This window comes from Saccopteryx leptura, chromosome 7, assembly GCF_036850995.1.
Source record: "Saccopteryx leptura isolate mSacLep1 chromosome 7, mSacLep1_pri_phased_curated, whole genome shotgun sequence".
NCBI lineage: Eukaryota > Metazoa > Chordata > Mammalia > Chiroptera > Emballonuridae > Saccopteryx > Saccopteryx leptura.
Window position 1 is genome coordinate 43,123,962 of NC_089509.1, and position 12,149 is coordinate 43,136,110.

A 12,149-nucleotide genomic window follows, 5' to 3' on the forward strand; every position below is an offset into this window, starting at 1 on the left:
AACACCAAATTTTTATTGGATAATGCGTAATGTACACGGGTCCTTGTATGGCTCTCACAGAATTACATTTTAAAATATGTGGAGTTCATGACTCTCTCAGCCAAAAAGGTTCCCGACCCCTGGCCTATAGGGACAATAGTTAGCACATGAAAGATGGAATGGAGGGAGGGAGGGAGGGAAGAAAAAGTTAAAATCAGGAATGAGCTGGGGCTGTGGTGAGCACAGCATACATGTCCCCTCAGACACATAATTTTACAAGGAGTTTTGGCAGGTTCCTGCAGAAATACAGGCCTGGTGCTGCCAGAGCTTTCAATTTTGCAGGAACAGGCAGAAATTTGGACTTTTTGTGGGAAACTTCCCCATATTTATATGTTGGCGACCATTTCAAAAATAAATTTTAAATGCATTATCAAACAGGACACAACTGTGATGCTCAGTCAGCCCAGGGACCCCAGTTCCCTGTTATAGAGCATGACAACTTAGGAATGTACAGCCTGGGCTACATTAGATGTGTGACCTTAGATATTTTCCATCATCCCTCTAGGTCTCAGCTTCCCCTTCTCTGTACAACGGGCATAATAAGAGTAGGTACTTCAAGCAGTGGGTGTGAGCATTACGTGGAGAATGCAAGGGGCCTGAAGGAAGCCTCCTTCGCATGTATTATTATTTATCTTATTGTTGCTATTTTGAGAGTCAAGACTAAAACCTTTCACCTGGCATTCAAAATAGGCCATTATTTGGCTCTAAATCTCCCTTTCTAAGCTTTTTTTCCCCACAGTGCTCACTTTAAGGTACTCTATATAGTCCTGTCACATCATAAAGAATTTTTTTAACTTCCAAAAGTTATCATACATACTTGGCAAAAAAAAAGTTTTTAAGGTGGGGGAGGGTGTGCAATCTAACCACTTACATACTGTTGGCCACTCTACTCAGCACACTTTGGCCCTGGAATTAATGCAAAACCTGAGATAGCAATCTGCTGTTCCTTCCAGTTGTTTCAAGTCTTGATGCCTCTCCAAGAAGCTACACCTCAAGGCACTGTGTCTGATTCTAGTGATTAAGAATATGTGCAACTATGTTTTGTACAACTTGGCTCCTCTACAAAAGCCAACTATTCATATTTACTTGCCCCATTCCCTGGGTTTGGAATGTTGCCTATTCTACTACCTACACACACACATATAGATAACTCCCAAAACGATAACATCAAAATGGTACCTCTTTCCAAGGCCAGCCAAACAGCCACTTCCTCAAAGGTGTTGGTTGATCTTTATCTCTGTATCTTGTGACCAAGATACTCAACGTTCTGTCACTTATAGTTAGATGTGTGGTTCTTCAATCCCTTACTCAAGTGCACCTTAAGTTCAATTCAGTTTTACTGAACTTGATAAACACTTAATACATGAAGAACAAATAAGGGAAAAGATGAGGGGCAGTGGCAAGGCAGGGAAACCTTAGTAAGAACAATGACAACCATGACTGCTGCCATTGACTAAGCTCTTACTTACACCTTTTAATGCAAAGAGCTGTCCTCAACTAACCTCATTTTGCCTTTCTGAGTAATAGTTGTATGGGGTCATCTGTCTACTTCTCTCTCGTCCTTTTCGTGCACTTGACCTGTACAGGCACTCCTGCTGTCCCCTTGTTACTGAAAATCACCATCCCATTCAAATATAATCGAAATAAACAGGGAGCTAAGTGGCTCCTGCCACCAGCTTAAATTAATTAGTCCCACCTTTGATGCGGATTAGGATCAAGATGAGGATGAACTCTTGGAGCTGGTCCAAAGCACATATTAGTCACTTTAATCTGATTTGGAGAAACAAGCAAAGATCCCTACACAGAGAAAAGAACAATAGGGTGATGAGATGATGGGAGGGTGGTGGTGGAGGGGTGTGGAGCCCCTGTAGAATGACTGAGACGCATACAAAAAGAAAAAAAAAATCTCATCCAGATTAGCAACTGTTCAATAAAAATATTATGGCCGACTTCCACAATACCTACAGTAGTTTGTCCCCCTCCGCAAACTGCTGGTTAGAACCCATCAGGAAGTTGTAAAATCAATTTCGTAGACAGACCAAAAGTTTTTTAATAAAAATTAGGAAGCACTGCAATATTATAAAACTTACAATTCAGCTTTATTTTTAATATGTATGTATGTGTGTGTGCTCAGTGGTGATGTAAAATGAATTGCTGAGAGTCAAAAATGTTTTTAAAATACTGAAATTGAACTTTCATGTTTATATAATTTCTGGACACTGGGATTTTCCATTTTTTACTAAACCATATTCATAAAGTCAGAGAATATTTGTTCTTGCCACCTGTTGTGCACAACAGTTCAGTTCTTCAGGTTCAAAAATGCACATAAAAAAATCATTTGGCCTACTTGTCCGATACTATTTTCCTTACTCCCAAAAAGGAAGGTATGGGTCCCTCTACATAACCACCTACACTATTTCTTCCTACATATATTCTATTTTGCCTAAGTCCTTCACTTCAAATTACAAGTCCAAAAGCTCCAGCTTTCTTGGTGGTATTTCCTTCTAAGCATTAACATACCACTTACGGAGAGTGACAAGCACATTGTATTTTCACCCAGAGTGCAATAGCATTCATTAATAATAGCTCCAATAGTAGTGGATTCAGAACTTGGTTAAAAATATCTCCCTAATCCAGCCCCTCTACATGAGAAATGCCTTTCCTCAAGTTCTTTTTACTGCACATTTTTCTCAGTACCCTCTCTCTAATCACCAAATGTCATCCCTTATCTAATATCCAGTTTTGTCCAAGATCACCCCAACCTTCCTTTAATACCTTCTGTACATTTCTCATCAAAGTCATGGTTATCTTTTAGAACTTCAATCAATATTTTTTCCGTAATTGGCTATAAAGGAAAAACAAAAACTAGAGCAAGCTTACTTCCAATGGCAGCCGCACTGCATGGTGGCCAGCAAAGGCCCACCCACCCTGCTTTCACAGATGAGCAAGGCGCCCGACCATCCAGTGTCCAAGCGGAAGAGATCTAGGTCGTATGCCCACTGAAACTGTCCCTTTAAATCTATCAAAAGGGGAGTTTACTTTGGATCCCCACCATTTCCAAAGAGGCCATCCACACTGCACCCCTTACAGGAGCTCCGTCTAGCACACTGTTTTCACTGTCCACTGTTTCAGAACAGGTGCGACAGGACTAAGCCGGTGAGGAGTCAGTGCAAGTGTGTAAGTCCCGGCCACACATGGTACTGCAGGATCCCCACCATTTCCAAAGAGGCCATCCACACTGCACCCCTTACAGGAGCTCTGTCTAGCGCTGTTTTCACTGTCCACTGTTTCAGAACAGGTGCGACAGGACTAAGCCGGTGAGGAGTCAGTGCAAGTGTGTAAGTCCCGGCCACACATGGTACTGCAGGATTGCTTGCTCTGAGGGATATAAAACATTAGTTGACACAGCTTTCCTAATACAGCAGGGGTCATCCTTAAATCCAAAAACAATCAGAATAGGAAACACATACATATAGATGTTTGCTGAATTCACTAAGTACAAGTTACAATATCTCATTTTAAAAGGGAGGTGTAAAAAAAGTTCCTTTTACCCAGAATGTTTTTCATCCCTGCTTCCCAAACTCATCCTGAAGGCCCGCTGTGGCTGGTATCATCTTCCGAGACCAATTTCTTAGAGGTCTGGGTTCCTTTGCTTCCCTAGCGTGTAACCATCCAATCATTCTCTCCACAAGTAAAAAACGATTTATTGACTGTGTGGTCTAGGCCAGGCATCACGTTAGCAGCAAAAGATATACAAAAGGTGAATAAGATACAGTCTTTGCCCTCAAGGAACCCAGTGAAAAAATTCAGAAAATTTCAAATTGGTGAAGGAGAATAAATTGTGTGGAACAAATAAATGAAGTAAATAACTTGAAATCCTTGCCCTCAAAGAGATCAATCAAGTCCCAGAATAAGTAGTGAGGATGATAAAAACCCTAGAGAAATGTCAAAAGGCAAAATCCGGGAAACATTCTTGATAGCAATGAGATTATGCTGCGCCTTGAAGAATATGGCTCTCCCCAAAAGTGGGGGGAAGGACAGCGTGGAGGAACAGAACAGCCAAGGCTTGGCCACGGGAGGAAAGGGCTGAACTCCCGAGACACACTGGGAACCTGTGCGAAATGGGACCCCTGACCTTGTCCCATCCTCAAAAAAACAAAAACAAAAAAACCTTCACACAATTATAAAAGACTAAAATTTAAGTGACTTTCCCAGTCACAGAAATAAAGGCCAAATACCCAGAGCAAACAATGAAGCAACCGTAATGGGCAAAGGGAAATGTTGGTCAGAGACTAAAACCCCAAAATCAAACAACTGAATGGTGGTGCCTCTGGAAAACAAAGCTCTCATGGATCCCAGCAGAGCCTTTAGACATATAAACAAGCTCAGATTTCCAGAAATGCATATAAGAAAACAGAAATATTTTTCAACTGTACAGTCAGTTTAAATATTGGGGGCAGAGGGAGTATTTGCTTTAACTTTGAAAAGGAAGCTGCTGGGTCTCTTACTAATTTTAAAAGCAAAACTACGTCCCATTTGAACCCAAGGCCATCGTGTGCCAACCACACCAACTTGATGAAGCTCTTTCAAAAGGAGTCTTTACTTTGAATGTCCTTCCCACCAGCCAAAGCCTAGTTCGGAACTTCTGATTCTGAAACGAGCATGGCAAGCAAGAGCAGTCTACGGCCAACCGCTAAAAAGAAGAGGTAAACCTTCCACTTGGTTCTTCCGAGAGCTGGAACTGGCCACAGAAAAGAAAGAAACACAAAGTTTGCACTCCAAGAGATCAAAGAAGGCATTTTGTACCAGGAAACCCAATTCAAATTCTCATTTCCAGGAATAAAGCCACAGTGCCCAATACTTGCTTTGGGAAAATAAAGCAGGAGACTACATGAACTCCAATTAAAATCGCTGATGGCTTTATTTCCCAGCCTCACCAGTTTAATGCTGTTAACATTTTACCCAGGCATTGCTTTAACTTAAACACCGGCTCCCAGGTCTGAAGAGTCACACTTAGCACTGGGTAAAAGCGAAAGCATTTTAACACTTCATGACAGCATTCTTTGCCCCATCCGGAACACTCAATGTGTAAGACAAGGCGATGCTAAGAAGTGCCAGCTCTCCCATACCCATGGTCAGAAGAAGCCACACTGAAGCCCATGGCATTATTTTAGTCACAATACAGGAATCCCCCACTTTCAAAGTTCATGTTATACCACTTTGCTTTTTCAAAAGACCTACATTAGTGCCTGCTTTTTACTAACAGAAAGAAATCTGAAGAGGATTTTAGCTTTTATGAATAGAAGCCCAAAAGGAAATAGCATTTGCTTTGCAGGGAGCCCATGTAGAGGCAGCAGCGCCCAGAGCAGCGAAGTGGTACCACCAAGCTCCCTTCCCGGGAACCACCGTCAGCATCAAGCTGCCACAGCTCTGAACTGTGTCTGTGAGCATCTGTGCTTTATCTCAATTTATTTTGTGCATTCCTGCTTTTAGTATATGTTCATGTTATTTTGGATTTTATGTATAATTTGGTATGATTTAGTAGGTTATTTTGGGGGTCTGGAAATGCTCAAAAATTTTTTCCATACAAATTAATGGTAATTGCTTTTTACTTTATGCCATTTCAGCTTACGAAAGCTTTCATGGGGATGCTCCAATGTGGAGAGTAGGGGAAACTTGGACTGGAAATGCAAGAGGAAGCAAGAGAAAACAGAGGTGAGGATAAGAGATGTGCCTCAGTTTTACTCAGGTATGACAACAATCATCTTCATTTTAAATTATCACCTAGGGTCTTGTCAATAGGCCATTTGTTCTTGTGTGCCTACTTCACACAGACACCAAGTCCGAACAGTGCAGTCAAGTATTCCCCAAGTAATCACTGTGTTAATGGTTATGTGTTTAATTTTCTTTATATTTTTACAAAAATTATGTATTGTGTACAGAGGCGATAAAGTCTAAAAAAGATCAGCGCCCATGAACCCCCATACTAGAAAATCACCAGCACCGTATCATTCACCAGTCTCCTCCACCCTTACACCCCTGTCCCAGCAACACACACATACATCAGATAATTATTATCCTGAATTCAGAGTTTCAATAGAAGTATAAATGCACCTTTATAATCACCTCCCACTTTTAACAAGTGAGGTAGCTTTACAAATATGGCAGTGATACATTGTTTCCTCTTAAAAGATGATGTCTTTAAAAAGGTAATTGTTGCTTTAAAAACTTAAGACTAAGTGAGACTGAGTTATGGTATACTACTCATGAAGACAGATATGAATGAATGAAATTTGGCAAACGCTGGTGAAAGTGAGTTCCGGAATTCACAAAGTCCCAATTCAAATCCCCACTCCATCATTCACTAGCTCTACAATTTTGGGCAACTCAATTTTGCCACATCTCAACTTCTTATTGTAAAGGAGTGAAGTAATAGTAAAGCATACAGTTGTAAAATGTGATGGAAAAGTGCGCCTTGTACATATCATCCCCTCCCCCAATCATCATATCTGTCATCAAATTCACTCAAACATATCAAAGGGTTTTGCCACTATCAGTAGTTTACTTCTCCCTAAATTCTAAACAGTTGTGCTTTGATGTCTTCACATAAAAATCAGACAAGATGTAGGAATCCAACAGCAGAACAAGCACAAAGGACAGTTCCCAGGTCCCAGCTCCTCTTTGCCTAAAGTACCATATATATGCATTGATTCCATCTTCACCTCGTGACCTTGAGCAGCAGGATCGGTTTTCATTCAGCTCCATTTCTGCCCCATTCCTCCCTCTCCCTGAAGGCTTCACTACTCAATCCAGCCTTACCTAGAAGCCTATCGTGACCATCACAGAACTAGTTGAGTGCAAGCCACGGCGAGATAGAGATCTAGTCTCTATTTACTGATTTAATCACTGTTATCTGTTCCATGGACAGGTGCAAAAATTTTGGAAAACCACTACTTTGAAGAAAAAAACTCAGCACAATGCTGTTAATGGGATTAAGTTCCTCACTTCTGAAATTAACTATAGGTTTACTTCGTTTTATTGTGCTTTGCTTTATTGCGTTTCACAGATGTTTTTTCACAAAGTGAAGGCAAGACCCTCCACTTTATTGCAACACTCACTTTATTGTGATGTCTGGAAAAGAACTTGTAATGCTTCTGAAATACACCTATAATTACATTCCTGAATGTGGAATACTCCTCCATCTTTACTCCACATCCTTACTATTCTTTTAAATTAAAGATGACAAGAAACTTACTGGATCCAAATGATCACTCTCTTCCAAAGTACAAAAGTTGTTAAAAAACTACTACCTAAATCAAGTTTTATTTGAAACTACAATCGCCACTTCAAGTAAAAGTCACCTGTCCTGCTGGAAAAGAAGAGCCTGAGCCTCATCCATACCCACCCCAGCACTTGACTTTTGCCATCTCTCTAGAGTTGACAGCAACAGCATTCACCGCCTTTGAATATTTGTATGAGGAGTAACATGCAAATGTTATTATCCGATACACAATTCCATCAATTTAAGTCCTACACATTTCAGCTTCAAAAGAGTTGTGGGTTTTTGTTGTTGTTTTTTTAAATTCCAGGGCAGAAAACAAATACAACTGAATCAATGTCTCTCTCTCTCTCTCTCTCTCTCACACACATACACACACTCACACACTCACACACACACACACACACACACACACACACACACACACACTGACTTGGTGTTAGAAGCCCAGTGATCCAAGCCCTGTCCAGGCCTAAGATAACACCCTGACCCCTGTGTCCCCATCAGTGAAATGGGTGAGGCCCATATTTCACACTTAAGCATACTGTAAAGCTGGATGGCAAGCCCAGTGTCTGAGGTCAGCGCAAGTCTGGTGTCTGCTGGCTGCCCAATCCTGGGCCCCTGGCCAGCCACCCACCTCCAGAGACAAGTGCCAGGACATACTATAGTGTTTCCATTTAAGGCCTGCCACTTGGATCAACCCACCTCTGAAATGTCTTAACTGCACCTTTCCAGGAAGAATTATTTTGGGGGTAGAGGGACTTGGTGTCTTTTTTTTTTTTTTTTTGCCGCCCCCCTCCCTTGGGCTGTGAGAGCAGCCTGCAGCTTGCTGACAGGGTTCTTTAAAACCAAGAGTTGTCTCAACCTTAGGCCTCTTTCCAAAAATATACAAAATATACTCTATATCAGTCCTTTTTTTCTCAGCATGTAATTCCCATGTCACACACTCCAAAAGAGAAAAGTCCAATAAAATTAATAAATCCATTTAATTACTTTGTTACCTCTATCCAATAGCCAAATTAAACACAACTTTTTAACAAGGCTTTTCTCCCAGTACTAGTGGAATGTTTTCCTCCCTAAGTAGCTTGGTCTACAGCTTCTCTCCCATGCAAGAAGCGTTCAAACCTCTAGGGAAAGGGGGTGGGGGTGGGAGACGTATCTGGCACAAACTGGACAGAGCTGAGCCAGTCTAGAAGCAGACGGAAGTTAGTGAATCCGGCGGCTCCAGAGACCCACATCTCTCCCCTGTGCGCCCAGGGTTCTAGCCTCACTGTTTTGGTTACAGTGCTGAAGGAAGGGTTTTAAACTTGGCAAAGTACCGTGCAACATCTGTAACCACATTTGCCTTCTGGGGATCGGAAGATGAATCCCACATTCCTGGCTTTGAAGCTTTTTGAAACTGCAGCTAGGAAGAACGGAGGGAGGGAGGGAGGGAGTTGAGCAGAGTTTATTGGCTGTCTCTCCAGCAGAAAATTCTTCTTGGAAGAGACGGATATTTTGAGGGTGGGAGTGTTTCGCCCATCCCTTTACTCCCCACAAGCAAGCTCAGCTAGCAAGGTGAGCCCCGTGGCTGGGCAGCCAGATCAGTTTACAAGTCACAGGCGCACACCCTGAAGGAGTTGACTACATACATATACATACAAACAGACACACAGACTGCAAACCAGAGACCCCCACTCTATGTCTCTGCCCTCTCCGATATCCCACCAGCAGTTCAGGCCCAAAGCAAGACAGTTTTGCTCCGGGGCTGCTTCCTCCACCGAGAGTGGATCGAGCTTGGGGGAGAAAAGAATGAAAGCGAGGGGGAGGCACCGCAGACGCCCACCCTCCCACCCCCAATGCCTGCCTCTGCTCCCGCTAGGCTTCCTCCTCCCTCGATCCACCCGGCTCCGGCAGACGCAGCCGAAGACCTGCCCTCACCTCTGGTCCTGCCGCGGCCGGGGGCTGAGCCGGGGAAGGCGGAGTGCGAGCCAGCCGGACGCTGCAGGTCGGCGCGGCGCGGCGCGGGGCGCGCTGCCCCGGCGGGCGCGGGGCGGGGCGGTACAGCCGGCGAGGGAGCCCGGAACTCTGCGGGGCCAAGGGCCGGCGGCTGGCCCCGAGTGGCGGCGGCGGCTGCGGCTGCAGCGGAGCGGTGCGTGGGGCCAGGGGCTTTCCGAGCCCGCGGACCGGCGCTGCTGGCCGAGGAGCAGCCTGGCAGCGGCAGCGGCGGCAGCGGCAGCCACCCCGGGGAAAGAGCCGAGGGAGGGAGGGGAGGCGGGGTGAAGAGGAGGAGAAGGAAGGGGAGGAGGGCGGGCGGAATAAACTTCCCGAGGCGCCGCGGCAAGGGCTGGGAGGAGGGCCGCGGGCGGGGCGGGCCGGCGGCTGGGGGCTGGCCCCGGGGTCGGTGGAGGAGCCGCTCGCGGAGCGGAGGAAAGTTCCCCCGGCGCGGAGGGGGAGGCTGCGGCGGCGGCAGCGGCTGCAAAGAGCAGGAGCCGGAGCGGGAGGAGCGGGAGGAGGAGGAGAAGGAAGTGGCTGCGGAGAGCTCGGCCAATGAGTGTCTGGAGCTGTGATTAACCAGGCAGCAACACATCATTTCCTCCCGGCGCAGATCCAGGGAGCCGGGAGGGAGAGGGAAGGCGGCGGGGCGGGGCTGGCCCGCGCCCCCTGCAGGCGCCCGGCCGGGGGCCAGCCCGCCGAGCCTGACCTCGTCGCCCCCGGCGCGTCCCGCGCTGTCTCGCCCGCTCGGAAGAGGCTGCGAACGCACAGCCCGCGGGGTCCTCGGAGGTGGGGAGGCGGCGGGGCAGGCCCGACCCGGGCTCCCGCGGCCGGGGTGGGAGGCGGAGAGGCGGCGCGGCGCGGGTGAGTGCCCAGGTAGGCGCGGGCGGGGCCGTCTGGACAGCTCCCGGGGCGGGCCGGCGGGAGGGCTGGCGGGCGGGCGGGCTGCCTCCCGGGCCCCGGGACTGCGGGCGGCGCGCGGCTGGAGCTCTGCCTGGCAGACCCAGGCTGGGTTCGGAGAGGAGCCTCAGCATTCTCATCCAGGCCATTTCTGATCTGCCTTCAAATCCCCGTCCACTTTGCTCATGGCCCCACAAACTCTGGGATTATGCAAGAGCTTGCCTTTTTCGCAGTCCGCCTCTTTAGTAACAAAAATATGCTGGAGGGTTGGAGGCGGTCTGCAGTCATCTAGACCTGTCCTGGGCGCCATTGGGAGTTTACAGTGGGAAGGAAGGGACATTCCCCGCCTCAGAGAGGCTGACAACCTCGGTCCTTAGATACACAGAAACACTCCAGTGTGCTAATATTATCCAGGGCATCAAAAAGGCATGCAAGGATCAAATTTTGCATGGTGCCTGCGAGTGTAAGGAAAGCACCAAGCCATTTTCTCTGCCCGCTAGAAGCTTATAATGTACAGCCCTATCACAAAGCAAAATAAAAGCATAAAAGCCATAAATGGGAATGCCATAAAGTATTTTTATCTCTACAGGTTCATTTATACAGCAGGCATTTATTGGGTGACTGCAGTACTGCAAAAGGTTACAAAGGAAGTGGAAGAGCTGGGCCCTGCAGGTCTGGAGTTTACAATCTAATTAGGAACACAGGCATATACATATATACATGAAACGGCTAGAAAATAATCCCCAGGTATTATAGAAGCAAGAAGATGGAGAGGGGTGGGTGCAGATTTAAAAAAAAAAAAAAGGAAGAAGGGCCTTGTTCCTTTGTGATTGGTGGGGATCAGGAGAGAAAATTCCAGATCAAATCTAGCAAGAGTACCTAGATGTGTCCTTGCTTTTTAGAAAACTGTAACAGGTACCCCAATGTTACTTGGCCGGTTACAAAGTGTGTGACCCTGGGCCCATTTTTAACCTCTAAGAAGGGATAGAGCCAGTCTCATGAGATTTGTTGTGCAGTTCAAATGACATTACAGGTGTGTGGAGGCTTTTCAAGCTGCTATATAAATGTTTCTCAATCCTACACATTTACAGAGTCTTCATTTGACTGGTCTCTTGTTGGTAACCTTCTCTATAGTCTCCTCTAGGCTGTAAGCCCCATGAGGGCAGGAACAAGGTTTGATTGTGTTAACCCTCTTATCATCATGCCTAGAAGAATGGCACATGTGAGTGCTCAATAAAAGTTTGCTGAATAAGTGAACAAATGAATTAGTGAATCCTGTTATGGTTTTAACTGTTCCTTTTATCTATTCCTTCTTACTGTGTGGCTGGCTCAATGCAAAAAATCCTAAAACTCAACCCTCCTGTAACTAACTTTATTTCAGGAGTCTATCTGGGAGGATTAAGGGTAGTTCTTGTGGCCTTAGAATGTAAATAGAGTGATTGAGTGAGAGTAAGTGTGTGTGTGTATGTGTGTGTAGAGCAAGAGGATACAGCCCTCCACATAAGCCTCATCCACACAAGGATGCCACTCTTTAGCTTAAACACCTTAATCCAGGGTTTCTCAATCTTGGTACTGTTGACATCTTTGGCCGGATAATTGTTGTGGGATGTTGTCTGGTACATTGTAAGACATTTTGCACATCCTTAACCTCTGACTATTAGATGCAAGTAGGAAGCTTTCCCTCCATAATTGTGACAACCAAAAATATCTTTAGACATTACCAAGTTTTGAGGGGTGAGGGCGGGGACAAAATAGCCCCCTGCTGAGAACTGCTGCCTTTCCCCAACATCTAATCCATTAATTTAATTCTGGTGGAAAACACACCACTGAAGTAACTTGGAAGAAATACATCTTATGTTATTCTAAGATTCTCAGATCTCCTCTGTCATATGTTTGAAGGAGCAGGACTCTTGTTAATTAATTGCCTGCTGCATTGTGAGTTGGCATCTCTTCTGTT

The 12,149-nt window shown here is 45.6% G+C and overlaps 1 protein-coding gene across 2 annotated transcripts in view; it reads right to left on the reverse strand.

Moving 5' to 3' along the window:
* The window catches only part of ACVR1 (activin A receptor type 1), a 131,807-nt gene extending 122,433 nt beyond the window's left edge, over nucleotides 1–9,374 (reverse strand). For both annotated transcript variants that reach the window (XM_066345083.1, XM_066345084.1), the window contains exon 1: nucleotides 9,239–9,374. The gene's annotated coding sequence lies outside the window, so the exon portion shown is untranslated. The remainder of the gene's footprint in view (nucleotides 1–9,238) is intronic.
* Between the last annotated feature and the right edge of the window lie 2,775 nt (nucleotides 9,375–12,149).